This window comes from Argiope bruennichi, chromosome 10, assembly GCF_947563725.1.
Source record: "Argiope bruennichi chromosome 10, qqArgBrue1.1, whole genome shotgun sequence".
Taxonomy (NCBI): Eukaryota; Metazoa; Arthropoda; class Arachnida; order Araneae; family Araneidae; genus Argiope; species Argiope bruennichi.
The window spans coordinates 109678172-109690601 of NC_079160.1; the positions used below are offsets into that span (position 1 = coordinate 109678172).

Sequence of the window (12430 nt, forward strand, 5' to 3'; positions counted from 1 at the left end):
TTTAACATTACAATCTGCTTCAATACCCGTCGGTCTCTTTCACTGAACTTCTTTTTCCGCCCACTATTTTGCTTTACCAAGCTTGTCTTGGCTCCTACAGTTTTGCCTCTTTGAAAATATGTGAGGTCCGACATTTTATGCTTTTGAAAAATACTGAAGAATTGCAGAACTTCAATAAAGCTAGCACATACTACCAGAATATATACACTGCTATTTCTAAAAAAACTGGTAGCTGTTATAATATATTTTAATGCTGACGAAATGCATTCAAAAATGTCAATTTTATTCACAGGTGTTTCCATTGTTTCGATAACCACCTCTATCTCAGTACTGAAAATAGCTTCCTAGCTGTATCTAGGGAACAGGGTTATGAAAATATTTTCTTATTGCAACTCTGAGTTTAATAGGTAAAGGTAGTTAAAATCAAATCATAGACTTACAAAGGTAACACAAAATAGTTTTAATGAAAATTACTGATAATGAATTATACCCGTTTAACTTTACTCTAGAATATTCAAAATTTCTAGATGCTATAAAAGTGTTTCTCATATTCTTCTGGATACTTAAGTAAAGGTCTAATTGTGGAGAATAGGAATATATTTTCATTTCTTCTTGATATTTTACTTTAAAAAGTGGCATAAATGCCCTAATTTTGGTTTCTGTTAGTGCATTTATGCCACTAGGTATCTGCATTTCTTCCATGCTGCTTTATCACTGACCATATTTGACTAAGTTTCATACTTTTCTACGGAAATCTTTTTTTTATCCCGCTTTCTACATCGTTTATTAAGATAAATTCATCTTTCATACATAAAGTATATTTTAAAGATAATATTAAGAATTAAAAAATAAATTTCATTTTAAAAATAATAGTCTCTCTAAGTTAGAAAAGGTATTCATGGAATAGAATTTAAGAATAATGTACGAATAAGGTATTTATAGCAAGTATTTATTGCTTTTCGTATTGGACTTTCTAATCAGAATTTCGTATGCAGCTGAAAACGTTCTTCTTTATATTATTAATGAAGTTAATGGCCGCTTTTAGACTGGTGAAGGTATATATATTTCTTTTTACAGAGAGAATTTTTTTTTGATTTAAAGTAACTTTTCTTTTATTGAAATTCCAAAATTTCTAAATAATCCAAGTAAGATATATAGAGATTTTCAATCCATGGAGTTTATATTTGTAAGGATTACTCTATTTAAGAAATGTTTTCGTTCAACAGATATGACAACATAAAAGGAAAGATAATCTTTTCTATATGTTGAAACTTAGTCTTATAATGCATAAAATTCTTTGCAATAGGATATTCTTATGCTTATAAGGACATACTTAATATTTCATATATTTGAAAGTATATAGTGAAAGATGAGAGTTCATTTCATAATTTTAACCTATTAACAACGCTAAGAAACAACTGTATTAGCACAAAATATCCAGCAACATTGTCACGATATCTTCATGATATTGGCCACTGTTTAGAATGTCGAACAACACCGTAGAGATATCACACAATATCTTGTGCTAATAGGGAACATTCTAGCAGAAATGAAAGTCAAACTCCGATCGATGCTGATAGGACGGACAGGGCAGTATGCTACAGCAAGACGTTCATTGATAGGGTTGGAGTGAAGCAATCACAGCATGGCTGCAAGTGTTTCAAGTAATTGGATGGGCTGAAGTATAGAAAGTGAAAATTGCCATCCTGCCATTTGTTTGGCATAGAATGATCGTGAGTAATCAATCTTGCTTCTCCACAATAAAATCATCCTTTTTTAGTTAGAATTGTATCTTCAATCTCGTCTTCTTTGCAAATTCTTCTATTCCACGTTTATAGCTTCACCTCATCTTTTTTGTATTGCTGTTGGGCGACCGTAAGAGGGGACACGTGCTTCACTTTTCCTCTCGTTCTGCTGAGCTATGTTCTATAGGCTAGTTAAAGATAAATTTTTATGAAATAAAGACGAACTTTTAGAGGGGGAATTATCTCTTTAGATTGATTTCATGAAAGATGTAATCTTAAGTTTTGATGACATCTCGATTATAAAAAACAAAAAAAAAATGCTGATGGTCATTAAAATTTATATGATAATATTAAGGTTTTCGGTAAAAGTTCACTATTAGCACAAAATAGTGTATAATATCACCTCATTTTCGATTTTTTTTAATGCTGGTCAGTATCGTGAAGCTATTGTAACAAAGTTGTGGGACATTTTGTACTAATTGGGATTAACTTGTTTACAACTTGTAACGTTATTTTATTTTAAGTATATAATGTCACAGTTACTGACAAATGAAAATATTTGTAATGTACTGATCATGAAATTATAGATCACGAAGTCTTTATCTGATTGCAAAAAAATATTGTAAAAAATCTATTTGTAATATGGCATGTAGTACTTTGCAAAGAAATATATAAAGTTTGTAATACAACCATTTACGTCATTAAGTTTTTAAGTTGATTGCCCCTAGAGCTCAAAGAATGTCAAGATGTGTTTCAATTTTCCTTAAATATTGTTCAATATTTCAGCTCTCTCACTTATCACAGCCTCTATGATCTTAATTTTGAGTGATCTTAAACTAAGCTGGTGTGATAAATTCTTTGTCTTTCATGTTACTGCAAGTTATCAACAATTCGCTTGTAGTGATTAATGTTGGTCGCCGGAGGAGAAAGTCTAAGGCTTCTGGTAGTGGCGAATTAAAAGAAAGAAACTGATTTTATCTAAATCGTTACTTTTATCGAACAGCCCTCTAAATCAATCATCTGTAAAATTCTGATTCTTTGCATTCAGTGAACTAACGGCTGCTGCCACACAACACTATTCAATTTAACAATGAACAAACATCGTGTGATGAACATGAAAAAGAGATGCAATATCCTAAAAGAAAATCATCAGCTTCATAGATTAAGTCAGCAGTAGACTGCTAGTATGTTGAAAATTTTCCAACTGCTTAATTCATTGCTAAAATATTGGAATAGCATTGAATCTGTAGTCCAAAAGATTGGTAATTTGGCGCATAATCGAAAGCGATATGGATATAAAACACTCGTTGAAGAAGTTGCGGTGAAAGCTTATAAGCCAGTTAACAGCTACGCTACCTGAGCAATTGCTTTTGTATCGTGGTCATGTTAATCGGCTGCGAACGATTAGGTCCCACGTTCTATCCCCGCGCATCACAATTCGCCACATTGGTGACCTCGGACAATGAACCTTCAACCTTCGTACAGCTGTTGTGGCGCCATTTACCCGTAGCAACCCAAAGTTGTCAGACTCATTTGACGCAGCAACAGCATCAACAACCACTCACCCCCCCCCACCATAACGCTTGGCGCTACTCAAATGGGTACAGGCGCATTATATTCAACAGCTAATACATCACCACTCAACAGCCATATCGTTCGTCTCACCTCCGACTTACTGGAGAGAGAGTCTGTGGTGAATGCTTATAAGCCAGTTAACAGCTAGCTACATGAGCAATTGCTTTTGTATTGTGGTCATGTTACTGGACTGCGAACCATAAGGTCCCAGGTTATATCCACGCTCATAACTATCCCCTACAAAGTGATTTCACAAAGTGAGAGAAAGGAACGGATATAGTATGAGTGGATCATTGCTTCATCTGAAGACTAAGATCATTCCAATATCGTGCTAACTCTTTTCATTTGCATCACTCATAAAAACGGTTTAGCCAATGAATGCTTGATAACTTTAAAAAATATTTTAATCCCGATAATTTTTTTAAAAAACTGTCAAAAATAAATACATAAGATTTTTTTTTCAGTTCTGTATACTAAGTCGAATTTTCTAATAGAAATGATTGAATAATACCAAGGATGCCGCGTGATATTTTTTTCTGGCGTCCTTGTAATCATGCATACTTGTATGACATTTTAAGGCATTTTGGATGTACTGGCCATTCGGATGTAGTGATTACTTCGATTTGGACCCAAAATAGTCACTACAAGCGACGACTGTTAGAAATCCTAAAATATTCCCAATTAGCACAAAATGGCCAACAATGTTACGATATCGTCACGATATTGGCCAGCATTCAGAATATCGTGGAGATATCGTACAATGTCTTGCAATATTAGGGTTAGCTCGATGAACTTTCGAGGTGAATTAATTAGATCAAGCTGGCTTGACAATAAAAGTAAAGTCCCTCTTAGAAATACACTTGATCTAGAAAAAGTGCATCTAGTTTTTTTTTTTTATTATTATTATTTAAGTAGAAGATAATCTTATACATTAGAAAATGATATCAAGTATAACAAAAATTAGTTAAAGAACTAATAAAACATTCATTTTTAGTTTAAGATGTAGAAAATATAAAGTTTGCCAACAAATCAATTTACAATTAATGAAAAATAATTACACTTAATTAAAAACATTTTGGCAGCTGAATGTAAGAATAATTTTTTTAAAAACTTGATAAAAGTTTCGGATTCTAATCTGGAGATATGGAGCCGAGACTCAAGAATGTGAACGGTTCGAATTTCTCTAAATTCACAAGTACAAATGTTGTATATCGGTTCTGATGTTTTGAATCAAAACAAACTAAACCGTGTTTTCGGTTGTCGACTAGGCGCCGTAAATAGCAGCAGAAATTGGATGCAAAAAACTGGAAGGGATACCAGTCCACTCGGTTTACATTCAAGAATCATGCAGCATGCTCTCAAACTAGAGATGCAATTACCGTCCGTTGTGTCTAATACTTCTTCAGGTAAAATAATATACATTGGAATTTAGTCATCATTATTTTTAAAAAAATTAATTTCATGAAGTCAGAGACTTATACAGTACAACATATTGTCCTGCTTATATTTTAGTTTTTTTTTTTTTTTTTTTTTTTCTTTAATCATTTTATTTGTCCGTAAAATTGAAAGCAGTCTTTAATAAATATTTCTTACTTTGACATGTGCATAAAATGAAAAATCGATGTTACATTTTTAAATTAACAGTATTTTAATCCTTTTTCACTGTTTAAAGTATCTGAGTATCTTTAAGTGCAGTGAAAGACCATTGATTCTAACATACCAAAACTTTGAGATGTTTTAGTCTTTTAAAATATGGTACAGATATTGTAATAACCAACACATTTTATTATTTGATAAAGAACACTCCTAAATAATTCTCTTTTCAAATGACATGTCTAAAAGATAAAGTTTTCTTGCTCTTTGCAAATTCTACTTTTTATTGTTCGTGATTGAATGTTTTTAAATATATATATTTTTTAATGTGTATCGTTATTATTAATAAACATTTAGTTATATGCTCATTAAAATATCAAAGGAGTTATTCTAGTTTTTGTATATTTATTATATAGTGATGCAATGCCCCCCATTTATGAAATTTTGTTTTGATAAACAAAAAGAAAATGAAATTAAACTGTCAATGTTATTAAATTAATAAGCAGATTTAAAATACAGTAGAAGAAAAACAATTGTGTAGTTGTAATACAATCAAAATATTTGCTGGTATAAACAAAATTACATAAATGGAAGCAAATTGAATTAGTTTTTAAATCAGTTTTCCTGCCATGCATTTTAATAATTTTTGCCCCTTTTTAGGAGAAGGATATCTGTTTTAAGTTTCTATACAACATTGGACTAAATGGGAAAAAGTAAGTTGGTTTATTTAATGTGAACATAGTTAAGTAATGTGAAGAAAATTTTATTTTACCATTTATTATTTCTTTTTTTATTGTATTTTTGTATTGAAATCAATGTTTCTAAATTCTTTTTGAATAAAATATTTATATAATAGTGGAATAATAAAGGATTTTAAGATTTTTTTAATGATTCTTTACTAGCACAAAATGTTCAATAACATTGTCACAATATTATTTGGTATTCAAAATATTGAATAATATATATAGATGCTATATAAGATCTTGTGTTGATAGGTTCAGTTTTTGAAGTCACTAAAAAGTTAAAATAGTTGGGTGCTTTATTTTCACATCATCTTATTCAGCTGTTTTATTTCAAACGTATACAAATTATTCAGATAACTAGGAAAATATAGACAGATCATCATCAAAATATTGAAAATGTGATACAAAATTATATAATATTAATTCTATTTTATGTAAATAAAGAATTTATGTATAAATTTTTCACAAAATACTTTCATCTTTCATATATTTGTTATGTAGTAGCCAAAAGTTTTCAAATACTAATAATCAGAAAATTCAGTCCAAACTTTACTTTATTTAATAATGTCAATAGTTAGAAAAACAGATTTTTATTTATAATAAATGAAATTTCACTGTCACTTCTGGTTTTGTTTAATTTGTAAAGCATTTTGTGAAATTCAATCTTTTATATTAATAATTGTGAAATTCAATGTTTTTATATTATTTAAATTGCTTTAATGAATTAATTTGCTTTAAATTAATAGATTTAATTCATTGTTCTAGAATATTCAGAACACCAATGAAATGTTTCCCATTCTGAAATGTTGAAATGAATATTCTGTGAAAAATTTCTGATATCTATAAAGATAATTTTTTAAATGTTCCAGGATATCTAAATAGCAATTAGTTACTTAGTAATTAGATATTGTTAAATCAGTTACTCTTTTATCTATTTAATAGTTCTGTTCACTTCTTGTTTTAGAATTTGGTTGTTTACCTGCCAAATGCAAGAGTTCATTTGGTAGTTATAAAGGGCAAAAGATAAATATTGTCAAAGAATATAAGTTCAGTCTTTCAAGTTTTGTTGTTACTTTTATGGCATTTTAATATTTTTATTACAAAGTTTATGAAACATATAATTTACTATTTTAACAAACGAAACTAAACAAAATTATCTTGCAACTTTTTATGATAATAAACATTTGTCACTTATTAAAAAATACAAATTATTGATTAGAAATTGTGCTGTAATTTTGCCATGATATATATATATATATAATGCACAGTTTTTTCAGCTTTCTAAATTTTACTGTGTTAATATCAAGCATTTTCTGTGGTTTAAATATACTTTCTCTGCCAAATGTATTGTTTTTAAAGGGAAAAAATATATTAAATCTTAACCTTCCCCTGGTTTTGAGTAGGAATATTAGAAAAATATTAAATTGTAATATTGATAAAAATATTTTGACGAAATATCATTCTGTATTAAAAAATTTTCTTAAAATATGAAGTTTTAAAAAATTTTCGCACATAATTTTCTCCATTTCAGTCCATTTTTTTTCTGTAAAACATTGAATGGGAAAGGGGGAGACTGTGTTGAAAACAAGGATTCTATGGACGATAGTCATTTTTTCTTTTTTCAGAACAAAGCATTTTTATAGATGAGTTTATCAAAATGTAGCTACTATCTGTTCATAATTATCTAAGTAACTTTAACCTATAAACATTCTTATAAAAATGTTAAATAAATTTCTGTAATTGTTAAAAAGCTATTGTAGCTTTGATTAACAATAAAATTTTAAAATTTTGTGGAAATCATGGGGGGGGGGATTCTGTAGTGTAAAAAATTAGCATTAAATGAAATAATTAGAAAAATTATAAAATTAACTAAATGAAAAATATTTAATATTGTAAATATAATATTTTTTAATATTGTGATATTTTGTATTTTATATTTGAATGTATATGTATTTATATGTTCCATTCTGTATGCTTTTCTGATATTTATGATCAATTTATATTATTCTGTCTTTTTATATTATATGGATGGGTGTATGGATATTATTAAAGAGATGGCGTTTGTTACAAACTATCAAGAAACTATTAAAAGTTTAAAAGGTAGAATAATTCTTTTTGAGGATATTTCAGATGATTCTATCTTTGACCATTTAGAAATTATTATTAGTAAACAATACAGGATTAGTAATCATATCATTGAAATTGGCTACTAATATAAAAATGGCAATATTTGAAATGATTTTTTTATTAAATAAAAATGAAGTGGATTTTAATATTTTTCCATCATAACTTCCAATAGTATTATTGTGCACAAATAATTTTTATACCATTTTAAAATTTAAAAAATTGCCTTTTTAATAACGCAAATTTAATTATTATGCAGTTTTTTTCTGAATTTAGATACCTTTAAAAAAGATTTTTTGTATAATTTTCAACAATATTTTTCTTTATTAAAATGAAATTAAAATTTTTTCTCGATATCATTGATTATTTAATCGCATGATTTTCTTGCATTATTAAAAACTTATTAAGAAAGATTTTGTTTCATACACTGCAATTTACATACAGAATAAGAAAATGAAGTTCCAGATATATGTATAAAAAATTATAAAAAGGATCATATTCAAATTTGGAGATGATGTAAAAATTGCTTTTATCAGAGATGTTCTCCAAACTTTTAGAAAATATTATAGTTTCTGAATAAAGAAGCACCATTATGCAGCAGAATTTACTATTGAAATTGGCAATTTTTCTAAGATTGTTACTGATCAATTAAAACATATTTCTAAATCATATTGCTGACACGACTAATTTCTGTAGAATTCAGGGTTTTTTTAAAATCACATTTTATCATTCTTGAGAATGATGAATATTCTTTAATATAATAACTCTGCATTATTTTTTATATTTCAGACACTTTTGGAATAAACTTATACATTCTATTGTCCAATTAATTATGTTTATTTTACTTCTCAATATTTATATTTGGCACAATTTATTATTTTATGAAGTTCATCTTTGTTCTAAGCCTATCTTATATCCGATTTTAAGATAAGCCATTTTTACCAAACATTGTAAGAAACATCATTATTTTGAAATATATAAATAAGTTAAAGAATAATTTTTCTGATTTTTCAAATTCATGACCGTTTATATAAAAAATGCTTCTGATTAATTGAATTTAAATAGTATTGTATATGTTCTATTATTTTGAAAACTTGCTTCATTTCAAAGATATAAAACAGGAAACCTCATTCTCCATTAAATTTCAGTCTGGGCACTAATATAACTATGATAAATGTATCAAGATGTAAACCTATGCTGAAAGAAAAAAAATGTATTTTATTTTCCAGGTGACTTCTGATGATAATCAAATGCAACAAAGTTCCAAAGTTGTCTTCTAAATAGATCACTACATTATATGAGTTATGAAGAATAACCCATTCATTAGTCATACAAGTTCAGTTCAATTTATTTAGAGCAAAAGGAGTCTGAGCAGAGATGACAGAGACTTCTATCAAGATAAATGAAACACATTTACTGAGTAATCCATGTAATAAAGATGTTGGCACTAAAACAAATTTCCAAAGTCAGATTTGCTCGAATGAGAAAATATTCATATGTGATGTATGTGGTAAAAAATTTTCTAAAAAACATAATCTAACTGGTCATTATCGAACTCATACAAAAGAAAAACCTTTTTCTTGTGATGTATGCGAGAGGCAATTTTCTCATAAAAATAATTTAACTCAACATTATCTAACTCATACAAATGAAAAACCCTACTCTTGCGAGGTATGCAGCAAACGGTTTAATCAGAATGGACTTTTAAAGAGGCATATTCGTATTCATACAAATGAAAAACCTTATTGCTGCATTATATGCAAGAAACAATTTTCAGACAAAGGTCATTTAAATAGACATTATCTTCACCATACAAATGAAAAACCATATTCATGTGATGTATGCAATAAAAAGTTTTCCCAAAGAAGTGGTTTAAATAAACATTTTCTTTCCCATACAGATAAAAGCTCCTGTTCTTGTGACGAATGTGGTAAAGAATTTCCTAACAGTAGTAGTTTAATTTACCATTCTCGAACTCATACAAAAGAAAAACCGTTTTCTTGTAATGTATGCAATAAAGAATTTTCTCATAAAAGTAATTTAAATCAACATTGTCGAATTCATACAAATGAAAAACCTTATTCTTGTAATGTATGTGGTAAAAATTTTAGTCAGAATTCTACTTTAAAACAACATTTTATGGCTCATACAAAGCAAAAACCTTTTAGTTGTGAAACTTGTGGTAAATCATTTACAAGAAATAGCGGCCTGAATAGACATTTTCGTAGCCATACCAATTAATAAAAACACTTTGTGTATATTATATATATTAAACCTATATACATTGTATATATTGAACCGTTTATTGTAATGTATGTAATAAACGACTTTCACACAAACGTAATTTAAATCAACATTGTCGAATTCACGCAGATGAAAAACCCTATTCATGTAATGTATGTGGTAAAATTTTTTTTTCAGAATTCTACTTTAAAACAACATTTTATGGCTCACACAAAGCGGAAACCTTTTAGTTGTGAAACTTGTGGTAAATCATTTACTAGAAAATGATCTGAGTAGACATTTTCTTAGTCATACCAATTAAAAAAACATTTTGTATGTATTGTATATATTGAAATCTCTTTTATAAAAGCAATTAATTGAAGATTATCAACTTGTACAGATGAGATGATGATTTCATACAAATATAATTTGTATAAAACTTTGCTTAAAAATCTTATTATAACGCTTGTATTATTGTAGCGAAGGTTTACAAATTTCAATCTCAATATTACATTCAAAAATCGATTTTTAAATGTACTTTTAACTTTTGTATTTTAACAGATTGTTGCATATCATTATGACCATCTCTAATCTTTGGATCGTTACCTCATTTTTAATCAATGAATGTTTGTGTACCTTTCCGTTGTACTAAATTCTATTCCATTGTCTGAATAGACATTTTCGTAGCCATACCAATTAAAAAAAAAACCACTTTGTGTATATTGTATATATTAAAGCGTATATATATTGTATATAACGAACCGTTTCTTGTAATGTATGTAATTTGAGGAGTATGTAACTCTTTAATTTGATGCTGAATTGTTGCAGCCATGTCTCATTTAAGGTATCCAACTAGATTAAAACAGGAAATTGGATGAAAATTTGTAATTTTATTTTATTTATTTATTTGGTGTTTCAAAAAATAGGCACGTTTGTGTTTTCAGTGATATCTTTATTTGGTTTCTATGTCAATTAGACATAGAAACCAAAGTTATTGCAAGCCAAGTTATTGCAAATTATTGAGTGTAAGTTATGCTTATTTATTAGCATTTAAAACTTTAAATGCATTAAATCTTAAGATTTTGTTTTCCTTCAAAGTTTATTTGATTTTTATTACTATCCAGACTTGTCAATTACCAGAAAATATTCTTTACATTATGCGAAGAACATACTACCATCCCTTCTTCTTGTACCTTTGTTTGAAAAATTGTTCTTAGATGGGTATCAGTTAGCACGTAAAAAATATTTGTCATATTTGAATTAAATTAATATCTACCAACAGCCTCAGCATTGGGCTGTGACGTCAGTATAAGTAGCCGTATCTTTCTGTTTCCCCTTGCTTCACGGACACAGTACTATAAAAGGGAAATTTTTCGAGATATTTTCTGAATAATGTTTCACATTTTTCTTCAGATATTTTTTATGAATTTATTAATTTGAAAACATGCGATTAATTAGCATAAACTACTGGAGTTACGTTTCTCCAGTAGTTTATGCTAACTACTGGAGAAATTACTGTACTAATTCTGACAAAAGTATTTGTAAATGAAAACCCTTGAATATATAAATCTTAGTTCTATTCCTATGTGTTTTCTAATATGGTATCTTGCATTTGTATTTGCATTATTATTTGATTGTTTTTCATTCATAATTACTGCGGTTGTAAATCAAATTTCTAATTAAAAAAATTATACTGAAAGTAATATTTAACTAATTGCTTTATTGCAAATGTAACCATTTAGCGACGGGCGTGTCATATATGCATCATCAGCGAACGCCGTTCACACCTGAGCGTACTACTTGTGCATTTCTGAAAATCGAAGTCATGGGACGGTGATGCATATGTGCATTTTACACTGGAACAATTTTTAAACGACACTAGATGACTCTCTGTGTTTATTACTTTTAAAATAAATATAGTTTTCGTATCCTGATCTTCAATTTGCCCATATTCAGCCTTTGGTATTTTACTCATAAACTATTTCAGGTAAGTGGGATAAGAGTATTGTAAATAAATAGTGGTGGGGTGTCCACTTGATAGAATCATTCACGTTTCTAATAACTCATCGAATTATTATTTTGTTGTTGTTGTTGTTATTATTATTTTGTAACCGTAACTTGACTTTTTGAGTTTTACCGTCAGCTCTGTTGTATTTTGCGTAGTTTTCAGATAAATTTTGCGCACTTCTCTTTTTATTACGGAAAGCCTTAGTTTCGGTTTATTATGGCAAAAAAAAAAGCGATTTTTAAGAGGAAAAATATGCTTATATTGTAAATGAACTAATAATCTAAAAAGGTAGAAAAAATGACGACGTTACGACTAAAGCTTAACCCATCGAGCGCCGGCTGTCTAGCTTAAGAATGTTCTTAAAACGGCGGCAGTCAAAATAATGGATGAACACAATTTACTAGAAAAGAAATTGGCAG

The 12430-nt window shown here is 28.4% G+C and overlaps 1 long non-coding RNA gene across 1 annotated transcript; it reads left to right on the forward strand.

The window, feature by feature from the left end:
• The first annotated feature begins 4501 nt into the window (after nt 1-4501).
• On the forward strand, nt 4502-11550 carry LOC129988552 (uncharacterized). The gene is made up of 3 exons (XR_008785654.1): nt 4502-4726; nt 5574-5626; nt 9010-11550. It is a non-coding gene; the product is annotated as an uncharacterized LOC129988552 (long non-coding RNA).
• Nucleotides 11551-12430: the final 880 nt, after the last annotated feature.